Genomic DNA, 22,457 nt, shown 5'->3' with positions numbered 1-22,457 from the left:
ACTCATAGATAGATTGTTGGTTGTCAGAGGCAGGCAATAAGGGATGGATAAAATGGGTAAGGGAGGGGTCAAAATGTATAAACTCCCATTTATAAAATAAGTAAGTAATGGAATGGAATGTACAGCATGGTGACTATCATTGTTAGTACTGTATTGTATATTTGGGGCACCTGGGTGGCTCAGTCAGTTAAGCATCTGTCTTCTGCTCAGGTCACAATCTGAAAGTCCTGTAATGGAGCCCCACATTGGACTCCCTACTCAGTAGGGAGCCTGCTTCTCCCCCACCTTCTCCCTCTGCTCCTGCCCTACCCCATTCATGCTCGCATTCTCTCTCACTCTCAAATAAATAAAATTGTTTTTTAAAATATTGTATTCTATATTTGAAAGTTGCTAAAAGTAAATCTTTAAAATTTTCATTACAAGAAAAAAAATGTAGAACTATATATGGTAGTGAATGATCAACCTATTTTTGTAATCATTTCATTGTATTATATTATATTATATTCCTGAAACTAATATATGTCAATTATATATCAAGTAAAAATAAAAAAATCTAGTGAACAATAGCCAAACAAAATGATAAAATATCTAGGAAAAGTAATAAAAATTAAGAGACCTATATGGAAAAAAATGGCAAAACCTTATTAAAGAAAGATGAAGTATCTTGATAAAATAAAAGCAGAATCAATGGAGAAAGGAATCGAGTCTAAATGTGAAAAAAAGAAATGAAAATAGATACATTTCTGTATGTTAACTGGCTCTATTTTCCTAATATTAAACACAAAATCAATATGGGGAAAAATAGAAATTCAAATAGAAGTGACATATACATGTCACAAATTGTAAACAAGAAACTTTCTTATATGGATAACAAATGGTCCACTGTGTAAATTTCAGAATCAGATAGACTAAAGCTAGAAGTCTGGTTAATTTTCCCCTCCTCTCCCACTTTGTCTTCTTAAGGATCCTATGTCCACATGCCAAGCTGCTTCTCAGTCTTTGCATTATTAGCAAGTTGCCCTTGTATGACTCTCTACTAATATATTGAGTTTATCAATGGCTTCCTCAAAAGCTGCCTTAGCAGTTTAATTGTCTATCTATACGTATATGGATAAAGAAAATGTAGTGTATACATGCATACACAAATACACACGTACAGGAATACTATTCACCCATAAAAAAAGAAAAATCTTGCCATTTGTGACAACATGGATAGATCTTAAGAAAGAAAAATACTGTATGATCTCATTTGTATGTGAAATCTAAAATAACCAAACTCCTAGAAATAGAGCCAGGTTTGTGGTTGCCAGAGTTTGAGGGGGTGGCATGGGAAAATTGAGTACCGGTGATCAAGTCTACAGACTTCCAATCATCAGATAAATAAGTTCTGGGGGTGTAATGTACATTATAATGACTATAATTAATAACATCATATTTGAAAGTGCTAAGAGAATAAATCTTAAAATTTCTTATCACAAGGGAAAAAATGTAACTATGTGAGATGTTACCTAAATTTATTGTGATAATCAATTTGCAATATATTCATATATTAAATTATTATGCTACAAACCTTAAATTTACACAATATTATATGCCATTTATATTTCAATTAAACAGGAAAGGAAGCTGTCTGCAAAAGATCAGTCTTTGTCCAGGAAGTTCAGAATTGCACAATAAAACACAGAGAAATGACAGCCCAGACCTAACACCATAGGATGTTTTGGTTTCATTTCCTTTTACTGATTTAAACAACTTCTTGGTATGCCTCTTATGATGGATTCATAGTCTCTTTCTGGTCCCCACCAGCAGCAACCTGGCCAAGTATCAGTAGTAGTCTTCTTACATTTTCAAGCAGAAGACTTTGCTCTGTGCTTGTGAAGCAAGTTTCCCAAAGAGACAGTACACCATTGCAGACACCTCTGAGATCACTTTCTGTATTCTCAAGCCATCTGCTGTTTCTCTCAGCACTTCACATCATTAGCTCACTCCCTGAGATAAACCTCCAAGATGACCTACAGGCTCCTATGACATTTTTAGAAGCAACTGAGAGATGATTCCTCTCCTTGTTGGATAATACAGCTCCTTGCTCAGTTACAGACTTCATGCAGGCTGCTATGTTAATGTATTACTCAGCTTACTTGGCCAGTTTGGCCTTCTGCACCAGTATACTTTACTGGATATTCTGTGTCAGAAGTGGTTGGCAGTGGGTAGAAAAGTGTTTTGTGGTCTCTGAGCCATGGTAGTGGCAAGGCTGGATCTGCTCAGAGGTACAATTTACTTTTTCAATTTGTGGCAAAGTGTATAAGAAAGTACTATGAAATAAATATTACTTGTATTACTTCCTCATCCCTAAATTCATTACACCAGCTTCTTTTACCTTGTGAAAGTTCTAAACCAAGCCTATGAACCCCTGCAGAAATTTCAGTTCAGAAAATACTGAATGCTTACCCTGTCACCAATCTCTTCAATAAAGTTTTCTCCAGTCTTTTGCAGAGTTTGGGAGCAAGTCTCACTTATTCAGGTGCTTGGGTGGGTTTCGCCACCTTGGGTCTCCATGAATTCTTCTAAATATTATTAGTACAAATACTGTATTTGAATAGAAGACAGTTTCTTCAACAATATTGTCCTTTTAAAACATACTTGATATTTCCATAGTAATTATCAAGTTGGATACAATACAAAGAAGGTTGTATATAATCAGGATTACATATAATTAACTACATCTCTTAATTATTAAATTGACCTAATTAATACAAATATTTCAAAAAATGTGTTTTCCCTTAAAAGTAACATGTAATATGGTTTACTACCCTGTGTTAAAGGAACTGACAAAAATTTAAGTTGCTATTATCAGAATACATAATTTCAACAGAATAATTTAGCAAAATGTGGCATAAATGGAGATTTATTAACATAATTTATAATTTTATACATTTAAAATCTGCAAAAAAATACATAACTTTTAAAATCCATTTATAGTAAAGCTAACTATTCTGAACAACTGAAGTCAGATATATAGAAGGGACAAAAAAATTAAAGACCATTTAGCTATCTAAAAAATTATCATCAGGGATCCCTGGGTGGCGCAGCGGTTTGGCGCCTGCCTTTGGCCCGGGCGCGATCCGGGAGACCCTGGATGGAATCCCACGTCGGGCTCCCGGTGCATGGAGCCTGCTTCTCCCTCTGCCTGTGTCTCTGCCTCTCTCTCTCTCTCTCTCTCTCTCTCTCTCTGTGACTATCATAAATTAAAAAAAAAAAAAATTAAAAAAAAAAAATAAAAAATTATCATCATAAAACCAAATCATCATAAATCCCAATAATGAGCCTTAAGTAGAACCATTATATTGCATTTGCTGCAGTATTCTTAGAATATTGCTGCAGGTCCTTAGAATAAGTAAAATTACATGCATTTTCATATAAAAAGATGCCATACACCCATCCTCTGAGTTATTGTCTATTATGATGATAGATTTATGTTAATCTTTCCATCCTCTTTTGTTTTGTATAAATCTACATTTGTAAAAAAGAGTAAAGTTTAAATGTGTAGACTTCTGGATAATAGTACCAGCAATCTGTTTCCCAAGATGGCCTTAGGCCTTAAAGTAACCCTTGGTTTGACTAAATTTCAGACAGGTTTCTTTCACACTACTGGCCCCTGACTTCACTTTTCTTAAAGCATGTACTTTAGAAATCTTTCAACTGTAAATTTTTTTCTCTTTAAAATGTAAATCTTCTCCAGCCCCTTGCCCATTTTACTTCCCAGGAAAATCTTTCTCAAGGACTTGGAAGTCATCCCTTGAAAGTGTGATCATCAATTCCTATTTCCCTGTCTTAATTAATAAATACCAATTAGCAAAGACAAATGGCCTAATTACATTGACTGCCACTCCCCTTAAAGTCTTTCAGTACTTTCTCATTAGCTCACTCTAATGCTTAAGAAATCCTCCTACCTTTCATTAAGAGTTCAATCTCTCTACCTTACTATAATAGCCTTGATTGCCTATTTAATTCTGTCCAGTTCAATCTTTGACACTGTATATGGAATTTCTCACTTTATCCAAGAAATGTACTTATTAATAGCCAACTATTTGCAAAGCACTGTCTTAGGCACTACCAAAATGAATGTTCCTCCTTAAAGATTATATGTGAATGTAAGTGTACAGTGTCTTAATCAAAATTGTCATTTAGCCAAGTTTGTCTTCAGAGTTATTTAGGTTCTTTTTTTATTATTATTACCTTCTCTAATTAAGGGGAATGTGCTTTTCCCCACCTTCAGGTGCTTCAGAAAAATACATGGAATTGTGAAATGAGAAAAAGTCCAAATCCTCCAGTCAAACTTATATATGAACAAACCAAGAATAGAAGAAAACTTCAATTTGATAAAGAACATCTATAAAATCCTACTGTTAACATAATACATCATGATGAAAGACTTAATTTCTTCTATGATCAAAACAAATCAAAGATGTCTATTATTTTCAACTTGTATTAGAGCTAGTATGTAAGTTTATCAGGTTTGCAAGAATAAGAGCAACACATAAAATTAATTGCATTTGATATACTAGCAATGAATATTCATAAATTGAAACAAAAAGATGGGCCATTTAAAAAAATAGTGCCACTTATAGCATAAAGGTATTAGATACTTAGAGATAAATTTGACAATGTGTAAAATATGTGCATTAAAACCATAAAATGTTATCATTTTACTAAGGAAAACCTAAATAAATGGAGAAATATACCATGTTCATGGACCAGAATCATCAGTACTGTCGTGATGTCGATTTTCACCAAATTGATCAATAGATTAAAAAAAATCACATTCAAAAGCCTAGAAGAAGATTTGTGTTCAGTAGATACTAATCAGGCATTTTTAAAATTCAGATGAGAAGTCTATGGAACTAAATGTAGCCAAAAATTTAAAGAACCTTAACAAAGAAAAAAATATTGACTGTGGCTTTGTCCTGTTATCTCATGTGGGACATATTCCTCTGTCTCCTCATTTTATCTGACTCTCTGTGTTTGTTTCTATGTATTAGAGTAGTCAGCTACATCTCCTGATTTTGAAAGTAGCAGCCTTATGAAGAAGAGGTATGATACCCTGTAGCACAATGCCCTGTGTTCACTAGAACTAGGCACTTTAGGAATATCTCCTATGTGGATTGTGTGTGCCCTATACTGTTGTGGCTGAGCCACATTTGCCTTCAGTCTAGTCAGATGTAACATCTCACTTTTCCTGTTGTGGGCACACTGCAAAGGGTTTGGCCCCTGTGCTGTTAAGTGACCATTCTGGGGCTGCTTCCAGGTTATAATTGGGACATGTTAGTTATTATACCAGATATCTGCCAACAGCCTATCTGCCAGGACTGCAGTCACACTGAACTGTATGGTGCTCTCCCTGTGTTGCACTCTAAAAGGCTTTTGTTGGCGGGCAGGCTGGCAATCAGACCAGACACATTACCCTAGGCCACCTGCCAGAACTGCAGGTACACTGTTGGGCAGGGCATCCTCTGTGACAGCTATAAAGTTTGACTGGTGGGGCTGTGGATATACTGGTATGTATAGTTATCTTTCCCTCTCCTCAGGGCAAGGGTCACTTTGGAGTGGCATCCATCCCTGCTGGAGTACCTTGCAGGCTGTCAAGACAGGAGCCACAACCAAAGAGCTAAAGGAAACAGAGATAAGTAATATACCTAGTAAAGAATTCTAAGTAATAAATATAAAGGACCTGAGAAAAGAGTGGAGGATCTCAATGAGACTTTCAACAAAGAGATAGAAAATATAACAAAGATCCAATCAGAAATGAAGAACCCAGTAACTGAAATGAAAAACACTAGAGGGAATCAATAGAAGATTAGAGGAATCAAAGGAATAAATTAGCATTGTGGAAGACAGGATAATGGAAAGCTATCAAACTGAACAGCAAGTAGAAAAAAACATGATAAAAAAAACGAGACTAGATTAAGGGAACTTGACATCATCCAGCTTAATAACATTTTCATTGTAGGGATCCCAGAAGAGAGAGAGAAAGGAGCAGAAAAAATTCTTTGAAGAAATAAGAGCTGAAAACATCGCTAATCTGAGAAAACAAACAGACATCCAAATCCAGGAGGAACAGAGAAAAAAAAAATTGATCCAAGGAAGTCCATGCCCAGATACACAATAATTACAATGGAAAAAAAAAACCACAGTGATAGACAATTTTAAAAGCACCAAAAGGAAAGAAAAAGGAAAGGAAATGGTGGGGAGGGAAGGGTAGGAAAACAGTTACATACAAGGGAAACTCCATAAAGCTATCAATAGGTTTTTTAGCAGAAACTGCAGGCAGAAGAAAGTGGCATGGTATATTCAAGGTACTAAAAGGAAAAAAACCTTCAACCGAAAATACTCCTTCCATAACATTTAGAACAGAAGTAGAGATAAGGAGTTTCCCACACAAACACACGCTAAATGAGTTTGTCATCACTAAACCAGCCTTGGAAGAAACATTAAAGGGAATTCATTGAGTGGAAAGAAAAGGTCATGGTCAGGAGTAGGGAAACTAGGAAAGGAAAAATTATCATAGGTAATTGCAAACATATGATACAAGTAGTAGATTAATCACTTATAAAACCAGTACAAAGGTTAAAGCATAAAGCAATAAAATCAATTTTATCTATAAAAATCGTCAAGGGATTCACAAAATAAAAAGACATAAAGAATAACATACATTGTGATGGGGTAAAAATTTAGTGCTTTTATAATGGGTTCATACTTATAGACCCTCTATATACACATAAGATACTATATATGAACCTAATGGTAATAACAATCCAAAAATTTACAATAGGTACAGACACAAAAAAGAGAAAGGAATCCAAACATAACACTAAAGAAAGCTATCAAACTACAAGGGAAGAGAGCTAGAGAAAAAGAATAGAACAGAGTAGAACTACAAAAACCACCATAAAACAAGTAATACAATGACAATAAGTATCTACTTATCAATAATTAAATCAAATGTAAAAGGACTAAATGCTCCAATAAAAAGACATAAAGTGGCTGAATGGATAAAAAAGAAAGACCCAACTATATGCTGCCTATAGGAGACTCATTTCAGACCTAAGGACACAGGCAGATTGAAAGTGAAAAAGGGGAAAAACAATTACCATGTAAATGGAAGTAAAAAGAAAGTTGGGGAAATAATACTAAATCAGACAAAATAGACTTTAAAACAAAGACTGTAATAAGAGACAAAGAAGGATACTACATCATAATTAAGGTAACAATCCAACAAGAGGATATAATAACTGTAATTATTTATGCATCCAACACGGGAGAACCTAAATAGATCAAAAAACTATTAACAGACATATAGGAAAAAATGAACAGTTACACAATATTAATAGAGGACTTTACCACCCTACTTACAGCAATGGATGCATCATCCCAGGCAGAAAATCAACAAGGAAACAATTAGCTTTAAGTGATATGTTGAAGCAGATGGACCTAACAGATACATTCAGAACATCTTATCCAAAAACAGTGGAATGCATTTTTTTCAAATGCACATGGAACATTCTTCAGAAGAGACCACATATTAGACCACAAAACAAGTCTCAATTAATTCAAAAATATTAAAGTCATACCATGCATTTTTTCTGACCATGACACTATGAAACTAGAACTCAATCACCAAAAAAAGTCTGGAAATAATGCAAATATATAGAAGTTAAATAACATGCTACTAAAAAATAAATGGGTCAACCAAAAAATCAAAAAGGAAACCAAAAAATACATGGAGACAAATAAAAATGAAATCACAATATTTCAAAATCTATGGGATGCAACAAAGCTGTTGTAAGAGTGAAGATTATAGTAATTCAAGCTTACCTCAAGAAGAAAGAAAAATCTCAAATAAATAACATAACCTTACACTTAAAGGAGCTAGAAAAGTAAGAACAGATAACAACCCAAAATTCAGTAGAAGGAAAAAAATAATAAAAATTAGAGCACAAATAAATGAAATAGAGACTTTGAAAAAATAGATTAATGATACCAGGAGCTGGTTCTTTGAAAAGATTGGCAAAATCGTTAAACCTTTAGCCAGACTCATAAAAGATAAAGACAGAGAACCTGAATAAATAAGATCAGAAATGGAGGAGAAATAACAACTGATACACAGAAATACAAAGAATTATAAGAGATTACTATGAAAAAACTATATGTAAACAAACTGGACAACCTAAAAGAAATGGATAAATTCCTAGAAACATAACCATCCAAAACTGAATCAGGAAGAAACAGAAAATTTTAACAGACTAACTACTAGTAATGAAAATGAATCAGAAATAAAAACTTAAAGTCTAGAATCAGATGACCTCACAGATGAATTCTACCAAACATTTATTTTTTTTTTAAAGATGTTATTTCTTTATTCATGAGAGGGAGAAAGAGAGAGAGAAAAGACAGAGACACAGGCAGAGGGAGAAGCAGGCTCCATGCAGGGAGCCGGAAGTGGGACTTGATCCTGGGACTCCAGGATCACGCCCTGGGCCAAAGGCAGGTGCTAAACCGCTGAGCCACCCAGGGATCCCCTCTACCAAACATTTAAAGCAAATACCTATTCTTCTGAAACTACTCCAAAAATTAAAGAGGAAAGAAAGCTACTAAATTCATTCTATCAGGCAATATTCCCTTCATACCAAAACCAGATATACTATCAAAAAAGAGAATTACAGACCAATATCTCTGATGAACATAAATGTGAAAATCAGAGTAGGAGGGGCAAGATGGCAGAAGAGTAGGGCCCCCAAGTCACCTGTCCCCACGAAATTACCTGGATAACCTTCAAACCATCTTGAAAATCTATGAATTCGGCCTGAGATTTAAAGAGAGAACAGCTGGAACGCTACAGTGAGAAGAGTTCGGGCTTCTTTTTTTTTTTTTTTTTTTTTAATTTTTTATTTATTTATGATAGTCACAGAGAGAGAGAGAGAGGCAGAGACACAGGCCGAGGGAGAAGCAGGCTCCATGCACCGGGAGCCCGATGTGGGATTCGATCCCGGGTCTCCAGGATCGCGCCCTGGGCCAAAGGCAGGCGCCAAAACGCTGCGCCACCCAGGGATCCCAAGAGTTCGGGCTTCTATCAAGGTAGGAAGACGGGGAAAAAGAAATAAACAAAAGGCCTCCAAGGGGGAGGGGCCCAGCGAGGAGCCGGGCTGAGGCCGGGGCGAATGTCCCCAGGACAGGAGAGCCCCGTCCCGGAGGAGCAGGAGCTGCACCAACCTTCCCGGGCGGAAAGGGGCTCGAGGGACTTAGAGCAGGACCCAGGAGGGCAGGGATGCCCTCGGGCTCCCTGGGACACTAACAGGCACCTGCGCCCCGGGAGAGTGCGCCGAGCTCCCTAAGGGCTGCAGAGCTCACGGCTGGACCCGGAGCAGCTCGGGGTGGGGGGGCTCGGGCGGCCGCTCTGCGGAGGGGGCTACGGGGTGGGAGCGGGAATCCGACAGTGCAGGCCCCGGAGAACAGGGCGCCGGGACACAGCCCAGGATCCGGCCGCCCCCTGGACCGGCAGACGCCGGGAGGGCCCAGGACAGCAAGGACGCGCCTGCCCCCAGCTGAGCAGATCAGCGGCCCCACCCCGGAGCCTCCAGGCCCTGCAGACGGAGAGCCCCGGAGCTACTGCGGGGGCTGACTCCAGGGCTCCAGAGCTGCCGCCACTGCAGTTGTTCCTCCTGGGGCCTCACGGGGTAAACAACCCCCACTGAGCCCTGCACTAGGCAGGGGGCAGAGCAGCTCCCCCAAGTGCTAATACCTGAAAATTAGCACGACAGGCCCCTCCCCCAGAAGACCAACTAGACGGACCAGTTCCAGGGGAAGTCAAGGGACTTAAAGTATACAGAATCAGAAGATACTGCCCCGTGGTTTTTGTTTTGTTTTGTTTTTTGTTTTTTGTTTTTGCTTTTTGATCTGTTTGCTTCCCCCACCCCCTTTTTCCCTTTCTTTTTTTTTCTTTCTCTTTTAATTCTTTTTTTTCTTCCTTTTTCCTTTTTTCTTTTTCTCTTTTCTTTCCTTCTTTCTCTACTCTCTTTTTCTCCTTTTCCCAATACAACTTGTTTTTGGTCACTCTGCAATGAGCAAAATGACGACAGGGAAAACCTCACCTCAAAAGAAAGAATCAGAAACAGTCCTCTCTCCCACAGGGTTACAAAATCTGTAATACAATTCAATGTCAGAAAGCCAATTCAGAAGCACTATTATACAGCTACTGGTGGCTCTAGAAAAAAGCATAAAGGACTCAAGAGACTTCATGACTGCAGAATTTAGATCCAATCAGGCAGAAATTAAAAATCAATTGAATGATGCAATCCAAACTAAAAGTCCTAACGACCAGGGTTAACGAGGTGGAAGAACGAGTGAGTTACATAGAAGACAAGTTGATGGCAAAGAGGGAAACTGAGGAAAAAAGAGACAAACAATTAAAAGACCATGAAGATAGATTAAGGGAAATAAACCACAGCCTGAGGAAGAAAAACTTACATTTAATTGGGGTTCTCGAGGGCGCTGAAAGGGCCAGAGGGCCAGAATATGTATTTGAAAAATCATAGCTGAAAACTTTCCTAATCGGGGAAGGGAAACAGGCATTCAGATCCAGGAAATAGAGAGATCCCCCCCTAAAATCAATAAAAACCGTTCAACACCTCGACATTTAATAGGGAAGCTTGCAAATTCCAAAGATAAAGAGAAGATCCTTAAAGCAGCAAGAGACAAGAAATTCCTGACTTTTATGGGGAGGAGTATTAGGGTAACAGCAGACCTCTCCACAGAGACCTGGCAAGCCAGAAAGGCTGGCAGAATATATTCAGGGTCCTAAATGAGAAAAACATGCAACCAAGAATATTTTATCCAGAAAGGCTATCATTCAAAATGGAAGGAGAGATAAAGAACTTCCAAGACCGGCAGGAACTGAAAGAATATGTGACCTCCAAACCAGCTCTGCAAGAAATTTTAAGGGGGACTCTTAAAATTCCCCTTTAAGAAGAAGTTCAGTGGAACAATCCACAAAAACAAGGACTAAAGAGATATCATGATGACACTAAACTCATACCTTTCAATAGTAACTCTGAACGTGAACGGGCTTAATGACCCCATCAAAAGGCGCAGGGTTTCAGACTGGATAAAAAAGCAGGACCCATCTATTTGCTATCTACCAGAGACTCATTTTAGACAGAAGGACACCTACAGCCTGAAAATAAAAGGTTGGAGAACCATTTACCATTCAAATGGTCCTCAAAAGAAAGCAGGGGTAGCCATCCTTATATCAGATAAACTAAAATTTACCCCAAAGACTGTAGTGAGAGATGAAGAGGGACACTATATCATAATTAAAGGATCTATCCAACAAGAGGACTTAACATACCTCAATATATATGGCCCGAATGTGGGAGCTGCCAAATACATCACTCAATTAATAACCAAAGTGAAGAGATACTTAGATAATAATACACTTATACTTGGTGACTTCAATCTAGCTCTTTCTATACTCGATAGGTCTTCTAAGCACAACATCTCCAAAGAAACGAGAGCTTTAAATGATACACTGGACCAGATGGATTTCACAGATATCTACAGAACTTTACATCCAAAATCAACTGAATACACATTCTTCTCAAGTGCACATGGAACTTTCTCCAGAATAGACCACATACTGGGTCACGAATCAGGTCTGAACCGATACCAAAAGATTGGGATCGTTCCCTGCATATTCTCAGAGGATAATGCCTTGAAATTAGAACTAAATCACAACAAGAAGTTTGGAAGGACCTCAAACACATGGAGGTTAAGGACCATCCTCCTAAAAGATGAAGGGTCAACCAGGAAATTAGGGAAGAATTAAAAAGATTCATGGAAACTAATGAGAATGAAGATACAACCATTCAAAATCTTTGGGATGCAGCAAAAGCAGCCCTGAGGGGGAAATACATCGCAATACAAGCATCCATTCAAAAACTGGAAACAACTCAAATACTAAAGCTAACCTTACACATAAAGGAGCTAGAGAGAAAACAGCAAGTAGATCCTACACCCAGCAGAAGAAGAGAGTTAATTAAGATTCGAGTAGAACTCAACGAAATCAAGACCAGAAGAACTGTGGAATGGATCAACAGAACCAGGAGGTGGTTCTTTGAAAGAATTAATAAGATAGATAAACCATTAGCCAGCCTTACTAAAAAGGAGAGAAGACTCAAATTAATAAAATCATGAATGAGAAAGGAGAGATCACTACCAACACCAAGGAAATACAAACGATTTTAAAAACATATTATGAACAGCTATATGCCAATAAATTAGGCAATCTAGAAGAAATTCTATCAAACATTTAAAGAAGAAACCATACCTATTCTACTAAAGCTGTTTGGAAAGACAGAAAGAGATGGAGTCCTTCCAATTTCATTCTATGAGGCCAGCATCACCTTAATTCCAAAACCAGACAAAGACCCCACCAAAAAGGAGAATTACAGACCAATATCCCTGATGAACATGGATGCAAAAATTCTCAACAAGATACTAGCCAATAGGATCCAACAGCACATTAAGAAAATTATTCACCATGACCAAGTAGGATTTATCCCTGGAACACAAGGCTGGTTCAACACTCGTAAAACAATCAATGTGATTCATCATATCAGCAAGAGAAAAACGAAGAACCATATGATCCTCTCATTAGATGCAGAGAAAGCATTTGACAAAATACAGCATCCATTCCTGAGCAAAACTCTTCAGAGTGTAGGGATAGAGGGAACTTTCCTCGACATCTTAAAAGTCATCTACGAAAAGCCCACAGCAAATATCATTCTCAATGGGGAAGCACTGGGAGACTTTCCCCTAAGATCAGGAACAAGACAGGGATGTCCACTCTCACCACTGCTATTCAACATAGTACTGGAAGTCCTAGCCTCAGCAATCAGACAACAAAAAGACATTAAAGGCATTCAAATTGGCAAAGAAGTCAAACTCTCCCTCTTCGCCGATGACATGATACTCTACATAGAAAACCCAAAAGCCTCCACCCCAAGATGGCTAGAACTCATACAGCAATTTGGTAGCATGGCAGGATACAAAATCAATGCCCAGAAATCAGTGGCATTTCTATACACTAACAATGAGGCTGAAGAAAGAAAAATTCAGGAGTCAATACCATATACAATTGCACCCAAAAGCATAAGACACCTAGGAATAAACCTAACCAAAGAGGTAAAGGATCTATACCCTAAAAACTATAGAACACTTCTGAAAGAAATTGAGGAAGACACAAAGAGATGGAAAAATATTCCATGCTCATGGATTGGCAGAATTAATATTGTGAAAATGTCCATGTTACCCAGGGCAATTTACACGTTTAATGCAATCCCTATCAAAATACCATGGACTTTCTTCAGAGAGTTAGAACTAATTATTTTAAGATTTGTGTGGAATCAGAAAAGACCTAGAATAGCTGGGGGAATTTTAAAAAAGAAAACCATAGCTGGGGGCATCACAATGCCAGATTTCAGGTTGTACTACAAAGCTGTGGTCATCAAGACAGTGTGGTATGGGCACAAAAACAGGCACATAGATCAATGGAACAGAATAGAGAACCCAGAAGTGGACCCTGAACTTTATGGTCAACTAATATTCGATAAAGGAGGAAAGACTATCCATTGGAAGAAAGACAGTCTCTTCAATAAATGGTGCTGGGAAAATTGGACATCTACATGCAGAAGAATGAAACTAGACCACTCTCTTGCACCATACACAAAGATAAACTCAAAATGGATGAAAGATCTAAATGTGGGACAATATTCCATCAAAATCCTAGAGGAGAACACAGGCAACACCCTTTTTGAACTCAGCCACAGTAACTTCTTGCAAGATATATACACGAAGGCAAAGAAACAAAAGCAAAAATGAACTATTGGGACTTCATCAAGATAAGAAGCTTTTGCACAGCAAAGGATACAGTCAACAAAACTAAAAGACAACCTACAGAATGGGAGAAGATATTTGCAAATGATCTATCAGATAAAGGGCTAGTTTCCAAGATCTAAAGAACTTCTTAAGCTCAACACCAAAGAAACAAACAATCCAATCATGAAATGGGCAAAAGACATGAAGAGAAATCTCACAGAGGAAGAGATAGACATGGCCAACATGCACATGAGAAAATGCTCTGCATCACTTGCCATCAGGGAAATACAAATCAAAACCACAATGAGATACCACCTCACACCAGTGAGAATGGGGAAATTTAACAAGGCAGGAAACAACAAATGTTGGAGAGGATGCGGAGAAAAGGGAACCCTCTTACACTGTTGGTGGGAATGTGAACTGGTGCAGCCACCCTGGAAAACTGTGTGGAGGTTCCTCAAAGAGTTAAAAAGGACCTGCCCTATGACCCAGCAATTGCACTGTTGGGGATTTACCCCAAAGATACAGATGCAACGAAACGCCGGGACACCTGCACCCCAATGTTTATAGCAGCAATGTCCACAATTGCCAAACTGTGGAAGGAGCCTCAGTGTCCATCGAAAGATGAATGGATAAAGAAGATGTGGTTTACGTATACAATGGAATATTACTCAGCCATTAGAAACGACAAATACCCACCATTTGCTTCAACGTGGATGGAACTGGAGGGTATTATATTGAGTGAAATAAGTCAATCGGAGATGGACAGACATAATATGTTCTCATTCATTTGGGGAATATCAATAATAGTGAAAGGGAATATAAGGGAAGGGAGGAGAAATGTGTGGGAAATATCAGAAAGGGAGACAGAACATAAAGACTCCTAACTCTCGGAAATGAACTAGGGGTGGTGGAAGTGGAGGAGGGCGGGTGGTGGGTGTGAATGGGTGATGGGCACTGAGGGGGGCACTTGACGGGATGAGCACTGGGTGTTATTCTGTATGTTGGTAAATTGAACACCAATAAAAAATAAATTTATAAAAAAACAGGAAATTATTCAGACATAGATGAGAGGTGCAAGGAGTTTGAAAGTTAGTCTGCCAGCAAGAATATACCTTTTATGTACAATTATATGGTTAAAAAGATGTACTTCACTGGAGCGAAACACTATAGACTAGTTTTTCAAGAGCATTTTTTGTGGTGTTTTTATAGATATTTGTTTTAGCATCTTTATGCCCTAGTTTTTGCCTTATTTTGTTGTATGTTTGCATAGAGAGGTGTAAATTTAGAGCAATGGGTGGACATATTTGTGTATATTAAGTTTAATTAAACAAAGCAGATTGAATGAAAAAAAAGAACATGAATGCAAAAATCATTAGCTAGATAAAAGCAAACTGAATACAAAAAAATACATTAAAAATATATTCACCATGATCAATAGGATATATTCCTGGGAGGCAACAGTGGTTCAATATTCACAAATCAATCAACATGACACACCACATTAATAAGACAAAGTTAAGAACTACATGACTATCTCAACTGATGCAGAAAAGCCATTTGACAAAGTACAACATCTTTTCATGATAAAAACTGTCAACAAAGTACGTTTAGAGAGAATATACCTCCACATAATATGTGCCATAAGTGAAAAACCCACAGCAAACAGCATTCTCAATGGTGAAAACCTAAGAACAGAACTTTTTCTTTAAGATGAAGAACATGACAAGGATGTCCAATGACACTACTTTTATTCAACTTAGTAGTGAAACTTCTAGCCACAGCAATCAGACAATAAAGAGATATAAAAATCATCCAGATTGGTAAGGAAGAAGCAAAGTTTCACTATTTGTAGATGATATAATGCTACATATAGAAAAAATATACAATGATACTAGGGAATTCTTCAATTCTGAGAGAGAAAACATAATATCTGGGAAGGGGGAAGAGGGGAAAATGGGGAATGGAAGGATGACCTCTGGGATAAATGCAGAAATAATATTTTTCAAATAATGACAATATAATTTAATATATCTTTATCCTCTGTAAATTCCATTACTAACATAATTAAATGTCAAATTGCCTGTGGAAAAGTTCTGTGATGCTATTTAAATCAAAAGAACATGGTCCTACTCATGATTCATGTTCTCTGGAGAAATATAGAATTTGAAAAACATGAGATTTTACAAAATTATAACATATTGCCAGATTTCTGATGAGAATACATCCATGTTTTAACTGAAAAATTTTTTATAAAGTAAAATGTGCCTTAAAATAAATAACATCTCAAATAAATTATATTATACTCATGATTCAGATTATATATTATATTATTATATTATATTATATTATTATATTATATTATATTATATTATTGATGTATGCCTTATCCCAATTTAGGAGCATATATCGAAACCATCTATCCAAGAGAAAGAAAATCTATTTATTCCCAAATAGCCTTTGGAGTTGGTAATTTATTTCATTCAAATATATAGTGAGGACATATCACTCAGTTCTAGATAGATGCAGTGACACCATCCCAAATTCTTTTTAGAAAATGCATATCAATCTTTAACAAACATAGGCTCATCCTGCATCAAATATAACATATGATTTCACACTCTACCAAGCAGTTAGTAGCACCCTCATCTCTGCACCCACTGGCACTTTGAACATATATTTTACAACTGCTTGGTTGACTATATAGCTTATGTTTTTGTTTTTAAGTAGTGAAAAATAACTCTCCCCAGCTACATTACAACTTCTTCAAGGGTAGGTATTTTCATCTTTATCCTTCAGTTCTGGAATGCTATCAGGCCTATTTTTAGGAACTCACTAATAATTTACTGAGATCATGAATGAGCTAAAGAATAAACAAAATAATAAATATATTTAATACAAATGGATAAATACTATAGCTTCACAGAAATCAAATATTCATATCTCTTTCATATAAGCACATTATTTTCTCAGTTCTGTCTATATTTATTCAGCTATCTCAGAGATACATGTTATTGGTTTCTATCAACAGTTCATTTCTTTTTATGGCAGAGTACTATTTTATTGAATGGATATACCATGGTTGGTTTATCCATTCACATGGTGAAGGATATCAGTTGTTCCCAATGTTGAGCAATCATGAATAAAGCTGCTGTAAATATTCACTATAGGTTTTTATGTACACACAAACATTTGTTTCCTTTGAGTAAACACCCAGGGGTAGAATTGCTGGATCATATGGTATATTTAACTTTATAACAAACTGCTCAATTGTTTTTCAAAGTAGTTGTACCATTTTGCATTCCCATCAGCAAAGAATGAGAGTTACAATTGTTCCACATCCTCACCAGGTTTGTTGGGTTTTGTTATTTTATTCTGTCTTATTTTATTTTAATCATTCTAATATGTGTGTAATGGTACCTAACTATGATTTTAATTTTCATTTCCCTAATGACAAATTATGTTGAGCATCTTTTCAAATGCATTTGCCATCCTTATATCTTCTTTGGTGAAGACCTATTCAAATACTGTGCCCACTTTTTAAATATTTTTTTTTTTTTTATGATAGTCACAGAGAGATAGAGAGAGAGGCAGAGACACAGGCAGAAGGAGACACAGGCTCCATGCACCGGGAGCCCGACGTGGGACTCGATCCCAAGTCTCCAGGATCGCGCCCTGGGCCAAAGGCAGGCGCCAAACCGCTGCGCCACCCAGGGATCCCTGTGCCCACTTTTTAAATGGATGTTTTGTTTTCTCATTTTTGAGTTTTGAGTGTTTTCTTACATGTTCCGTGAATACGTACGAATTGTAAATTATAACAGGCATTAAATCTCCATCCAGGATGTTATCAATAAACTCATAGATAGGTTAGGTGGCTTGCTCAGAATATTGTAGCAAATCTGTTGTTGCAGTAAATAAAATCTATGTTTTATCTAGCGATGTTTGTTTGTTTCTACCTCATCTCGCTCTGCGGGGAACATAAATTTTATCAGTGTCGACCAGAACTTGAAATGTACACACCCTTTGACCTAATAAATGCCTTTTCTTTAAAAATTGGGCATAGCTATATATAAAGAACTAAGTATAGAGACATACCTCTCAACACTGATAACAAATGCTAAAAATTGGAAACTACCTAAAATGTCAAAAATGGTGGATTGGGTGAATTAATTATGGTACAGGCATATCAAGGAATACCATGGATCTATTAAACATGATGTATCTGAACTGATCTTATTGACTTGGGATGATGTTCAGATTGATGTTCTAAACTTATTTGATAATAATTATTAGCAAAATTGTATGCACAGTTTGATTTTAAATAAAAATTACATATGAATCTATAAGAAAATAAGTAAACATTTACTTAGAGTCTTCCATTTGCCAGAAACTGTGCTATGCACAGGAAATACAGAGATAAGCAACTGTGTTCTCAGAAAAAAAAAAAAAAAAAAAAACATAAAAATGCATTAGACCTTATGGGTAGAAAATAAAGTGACAATTTGAGGGATAAAAAGAAAATCATTATCATGCAAAATATGGCTCTGAAAAGTCCCAAATAAATCAATTTACATTCATCCTCAGAGGCACCTGGAGAGCAAGGTAAATGAAGGACAAATTATACTACAGTGATTGAATGTGTGTGTGGAGGAGGTTGCAGCTGGTTTTGGCATCACTCAAAAAGACAAGGGTTCAAATCCTAGTTATGTCAGTTTCTGCCTATGCAAATTGGGGCAAAATACTTAACCACAGCTATAAAATGAAGATATTATGATTACTGTGTGAATTAATAAAATATTCCAAGTCAGGCAGTATAATGGCTCCCACATCATAGGTACAAAATAAAGGTTAGCCATTATCATTATTATTATTGCCTGTATCCAAGTGAATAAAAAGTAGTGATTTTCAGCCAGGCATACCAATAGAAATTATAGAAAAGTTACTAAGAACTAAATAGCAGTATCAATAATTTTGTCTGCCTCTAAAGTGGATTTTGACTTCTAGGCATTTAATTTTTTAAATGTGTATTTCTTTATATTATTTATCATTAATTAAAAGTGAGTATTTTGTGGGGAAAATAGGAGTGAAGAGATAATTTGAGATTTTTTAAAAATATTTAATTTATTTATTCATGAAAGAGAGAGGCAGAGACACAGGCAGAGGGAGAAGCAGGCTCCACGCAGGGAGCCCGACGTGGGACTCGATCCCAGGACTCCAGGATCACGCCCTGGGTCAAAGGCTGGCACGAAACCACCGAGCCACCCAGGCATCCCTCATTTGAGATTTTATTCATTAATATTATTTATTTCTATGAGTAGAATGAGGCAAAATTTAGCTATTGAAGAAATATGCTTGAATATCAGAGCAGTAATATTGGCATCTTTGAAAATATTTCATTTCCAAATAATAGGAAAGTTGCAAAGTGCTTAACATTCTATGGAATCTAATAGCAATAATTAAGGGGTCAGTAATGACCACAATTGCATATGGATAATACTAGACAATGAGTCATTCACCCTAATCCTTAATGATACTGGAAAGAAAAGGTTATGTATTGGCAAATTTGTTAGCATTTTCATCACATTTCAAATCTGTTCATGAAAGATAAGTGCAGCTGCTACAGAGAGAATTAAAAGATAAGAGCAGTCTTGGGCTCTATAAAACTTAAGATAAAAATGTTATCTCTGAGGTCTCCACTCAGTGCATATGTACTAAGCCTCTGCAATTAGCATTGGCAGTTGATTTTACAGAAAGGAGCTATTGAAAAGATGCAGTATCAAGTAAGAGAATGCTTTAGACAAAATAAGACAGAAAATAATAAAGCAAACAAGGGGGAATAATAACAGGGATTCATAGAGCATGCTTTGATTGCAAACTGGTCACCTAAGAGTTGTTTTTGCACTGCTCATTATGTTGCTATTTGCTAAACTCTTTAGACTTGGAAAAGATAAATATCCACAAGACAAAAAAATTCTTCAAATATCTTGCTGAAATTATTGGATTATATGATACAGGGCAACTATAAAAATGTTTTTATTATTTTATACTCTAGCTGTATTTTTAGGTCAGAAAAAAAAGGAGAATGGTTAATGCCACATTGGAGAGACAGTTTCAAAGATCCATCCTCTGTGGTCTTCCAATCCCAGTCTCTGTCTCTTATTCAGGAAAAAACAAGGCTATTTGTTTCATTCCGCAACTTCATAGCTCTCCTCGACAAGCTAATAGATTGTAAAGTCAGTCTTCAGTACATTAGACAAAGAATACAGTTGTAGATCTTGTTTATGAGAATCTTAATAACTACACGTGAATTGGCTATCCCTAAAGACTTTTCTCCTTTTAAATCTCTTTGCATTTAGTTTCTTCAAACTAAGTTAAAATTTCAAGGCTGTTTAACTATTAATTGCAAATCCCTTAAAGACAGAGGCTATTTATCTTTTCCTAGCCTCTGCACCAAACAGTGCCACCCACACAGTCGGTATTCAATACATGTGTAAGGAAAGGGACAAGAAGGAGGAAAGAAGAAAGGGAGAGGAAGAATTCCTGCTGTGAAATAACAACTAGCTAGAGCACTGGCCTGAAAGCTGGACCTGTTTCTGCTTAAGGAATTTTAAAAGTTAAATTGAATTTTCTTCTTTAATTTGGCCATGAATATGAATTTGTTTTAAATTATATACAACTTCTCATGACTGAACCAGCATGTGCCTTCAGGAAATACTTAGTACTATGGTTTCAGTCTCTGTCCTTGCCATTATTCCTAACAATGTCATTTATTGAAATCACCATTTCTCTCTTTTAAAAAATAAAATTATTCTCAAACCTTAATGAAACAAATAGAACAAAATTGAAATTTTTCAGTAATTTCAGAATGAATTAAAAATTGAAAATTTTGGGATGCCTGGGTGGCTCAGCAGTTTAGTGCCTGCCTTCAGCTCAGGGCCTGATCCTGAAGTCCCGGGATCGAGTCCCACATCAGACTGGCTCCCTGCATGGAGCCTGCCTCTCCCTCTGCCAGTGTCTCTGCCTTTCTCTCTCTCTCTCTGTGTCTCATGAATAAAAAAATAAGACCTTTTTAAAAAATTGATAATTTAATTGAAAAATGGTACATTTTCAACTACAAAAAAACCTATAAAATTACACAGTGCATAGCTGTTTTCAGGTAAGAATGCTAGTCCTCAGAAAAGTCTGTTTAGAGAATTATTTTTCTCTACTCTTGGTTTATGTTAATCTTAGTCTGATTTCTAGATTCAGCATCCCAGAAATAACCTTTATTGAAATGTAAAAAGTATTTTAAAAAATAAAAATATTTCGAACTTTCATTCATAGCCTATATTTTTACTACAACTAAGTTAATAAGACCTATGAGTACTTTCTTGCCTTTTCTCTTCCCATATCTCCTAAACCTGATCCTTTCATTACTGCAATGGCTAGTGAGAAAAGAGGAAGGAAGAGTTTTTCTTCTAAGTTTTCCTGCTTATATCTATTATCTCTGAGGTAAGAGCATTTAAGAATACAAACTTAAAGGAAATAATCCAATCTTCCCATGTTACTTAAGGCCAGCTCTTTACTTCATTGATTGCAAGCCTATAATTTAATAATTTAATTTAATTTGATTGCAAATCTGTTATCTCATATAAATAAGTAGAAACAGAATCCTAGATTGAAGTTGAAATCTAAAGAGGTTATTTTCTTTCCTATTTTTTGCTTAATATTCACATTTTCTAGATAAATATGTGAGTAGGCAGATCAAGAATACACATAAAATTATGGTTTATATTCATATTTTCATAAATCTCTTACTTATGATCTGTATTTTAAAGTCCAGAGTCTGGGATCCCCAGGTGGCGCAGCGGTTTGGCACCTGCCTTTGGCCCAGGGCGCGATCCTGGAGACCCGGGATTGAATCCCACATCGGGCTCCCGGTGCATGGAGCCTGCTTCTCCCTCTGCCTGTGTCTCTGCCTCTCTCTCTCTGTGACTATCATAAACAAATAAAAATTTAAAAAAATAATAATGTCCAGAGTCTAGTACTTTGTATTTCACAAAATCTGCCAAAAGAAGAACACTGCACCTTAATTTTCTTAACTATCTGCTATCCATAACTAGCTGGAGGGAAACCTTCCACTGGCCATTTCCTACAGGGCTATGAAACCTTCTTTCTGACTATATGAAAAACAAGTCACCTGTTGTTTCTTTTTTTATTTCTAAGAATGGGTTATTTAACCTGAGTAATGTTTGGTGTTATTTTATTGAATCTGGCAGTATATCATCTTGGGAACTTGGGAATCCTCTTTGAGACCATTGACTAAATTAAAGGCAAGAAACCTACCATGTTAGTTTAAAATCTCTTTCTTCTAGTTCCCAACCACGTGTGAAATATACATTCTGATTCTGATATTTGGTGGGAAGTATAGATTCATTAAAACCAAAAATTATTGATTTTGTATATCTTTTAAAATCTAAGAAACAATATAGAGAGGGGCTACAAAATGACAGCATGAAAGAGTCACTTTAAAATTTTCTTCCACTTAG

The 22,457-nt window shown here is 36.5% G+C and overlaps 1 pseudogene; it reads right to left on the bottom strand.

Annotated features, from left to right (window-relative positions):
- Nucleotides 1-1,640: 1,640 nt before the first annotated feature.
- LOC121492553 overlaps nucleotides 1,641-22,457 on the bottom strand; it is a 33,918-nt pseudogene continuing 13,101 nt past the window's right edge.

This window comes from Vulpes lagopus, chromosome 6, assembly GCF_018345385.1.
Source record: "Vulpes lagopus strain Blue_001 chromosome 6, ASM1834538v1, whole genome shotgun sequence".
NCBI lineage: Eukaryota > Metazoa > Chordata > Mammalia > Carnivora > Canidae > Vulpes > Vulpes lagopus.
Note: the sequence above shows the minus strand (reverse complement) of the source record. Positions and strands in the feature narration are given on the sequence as shown.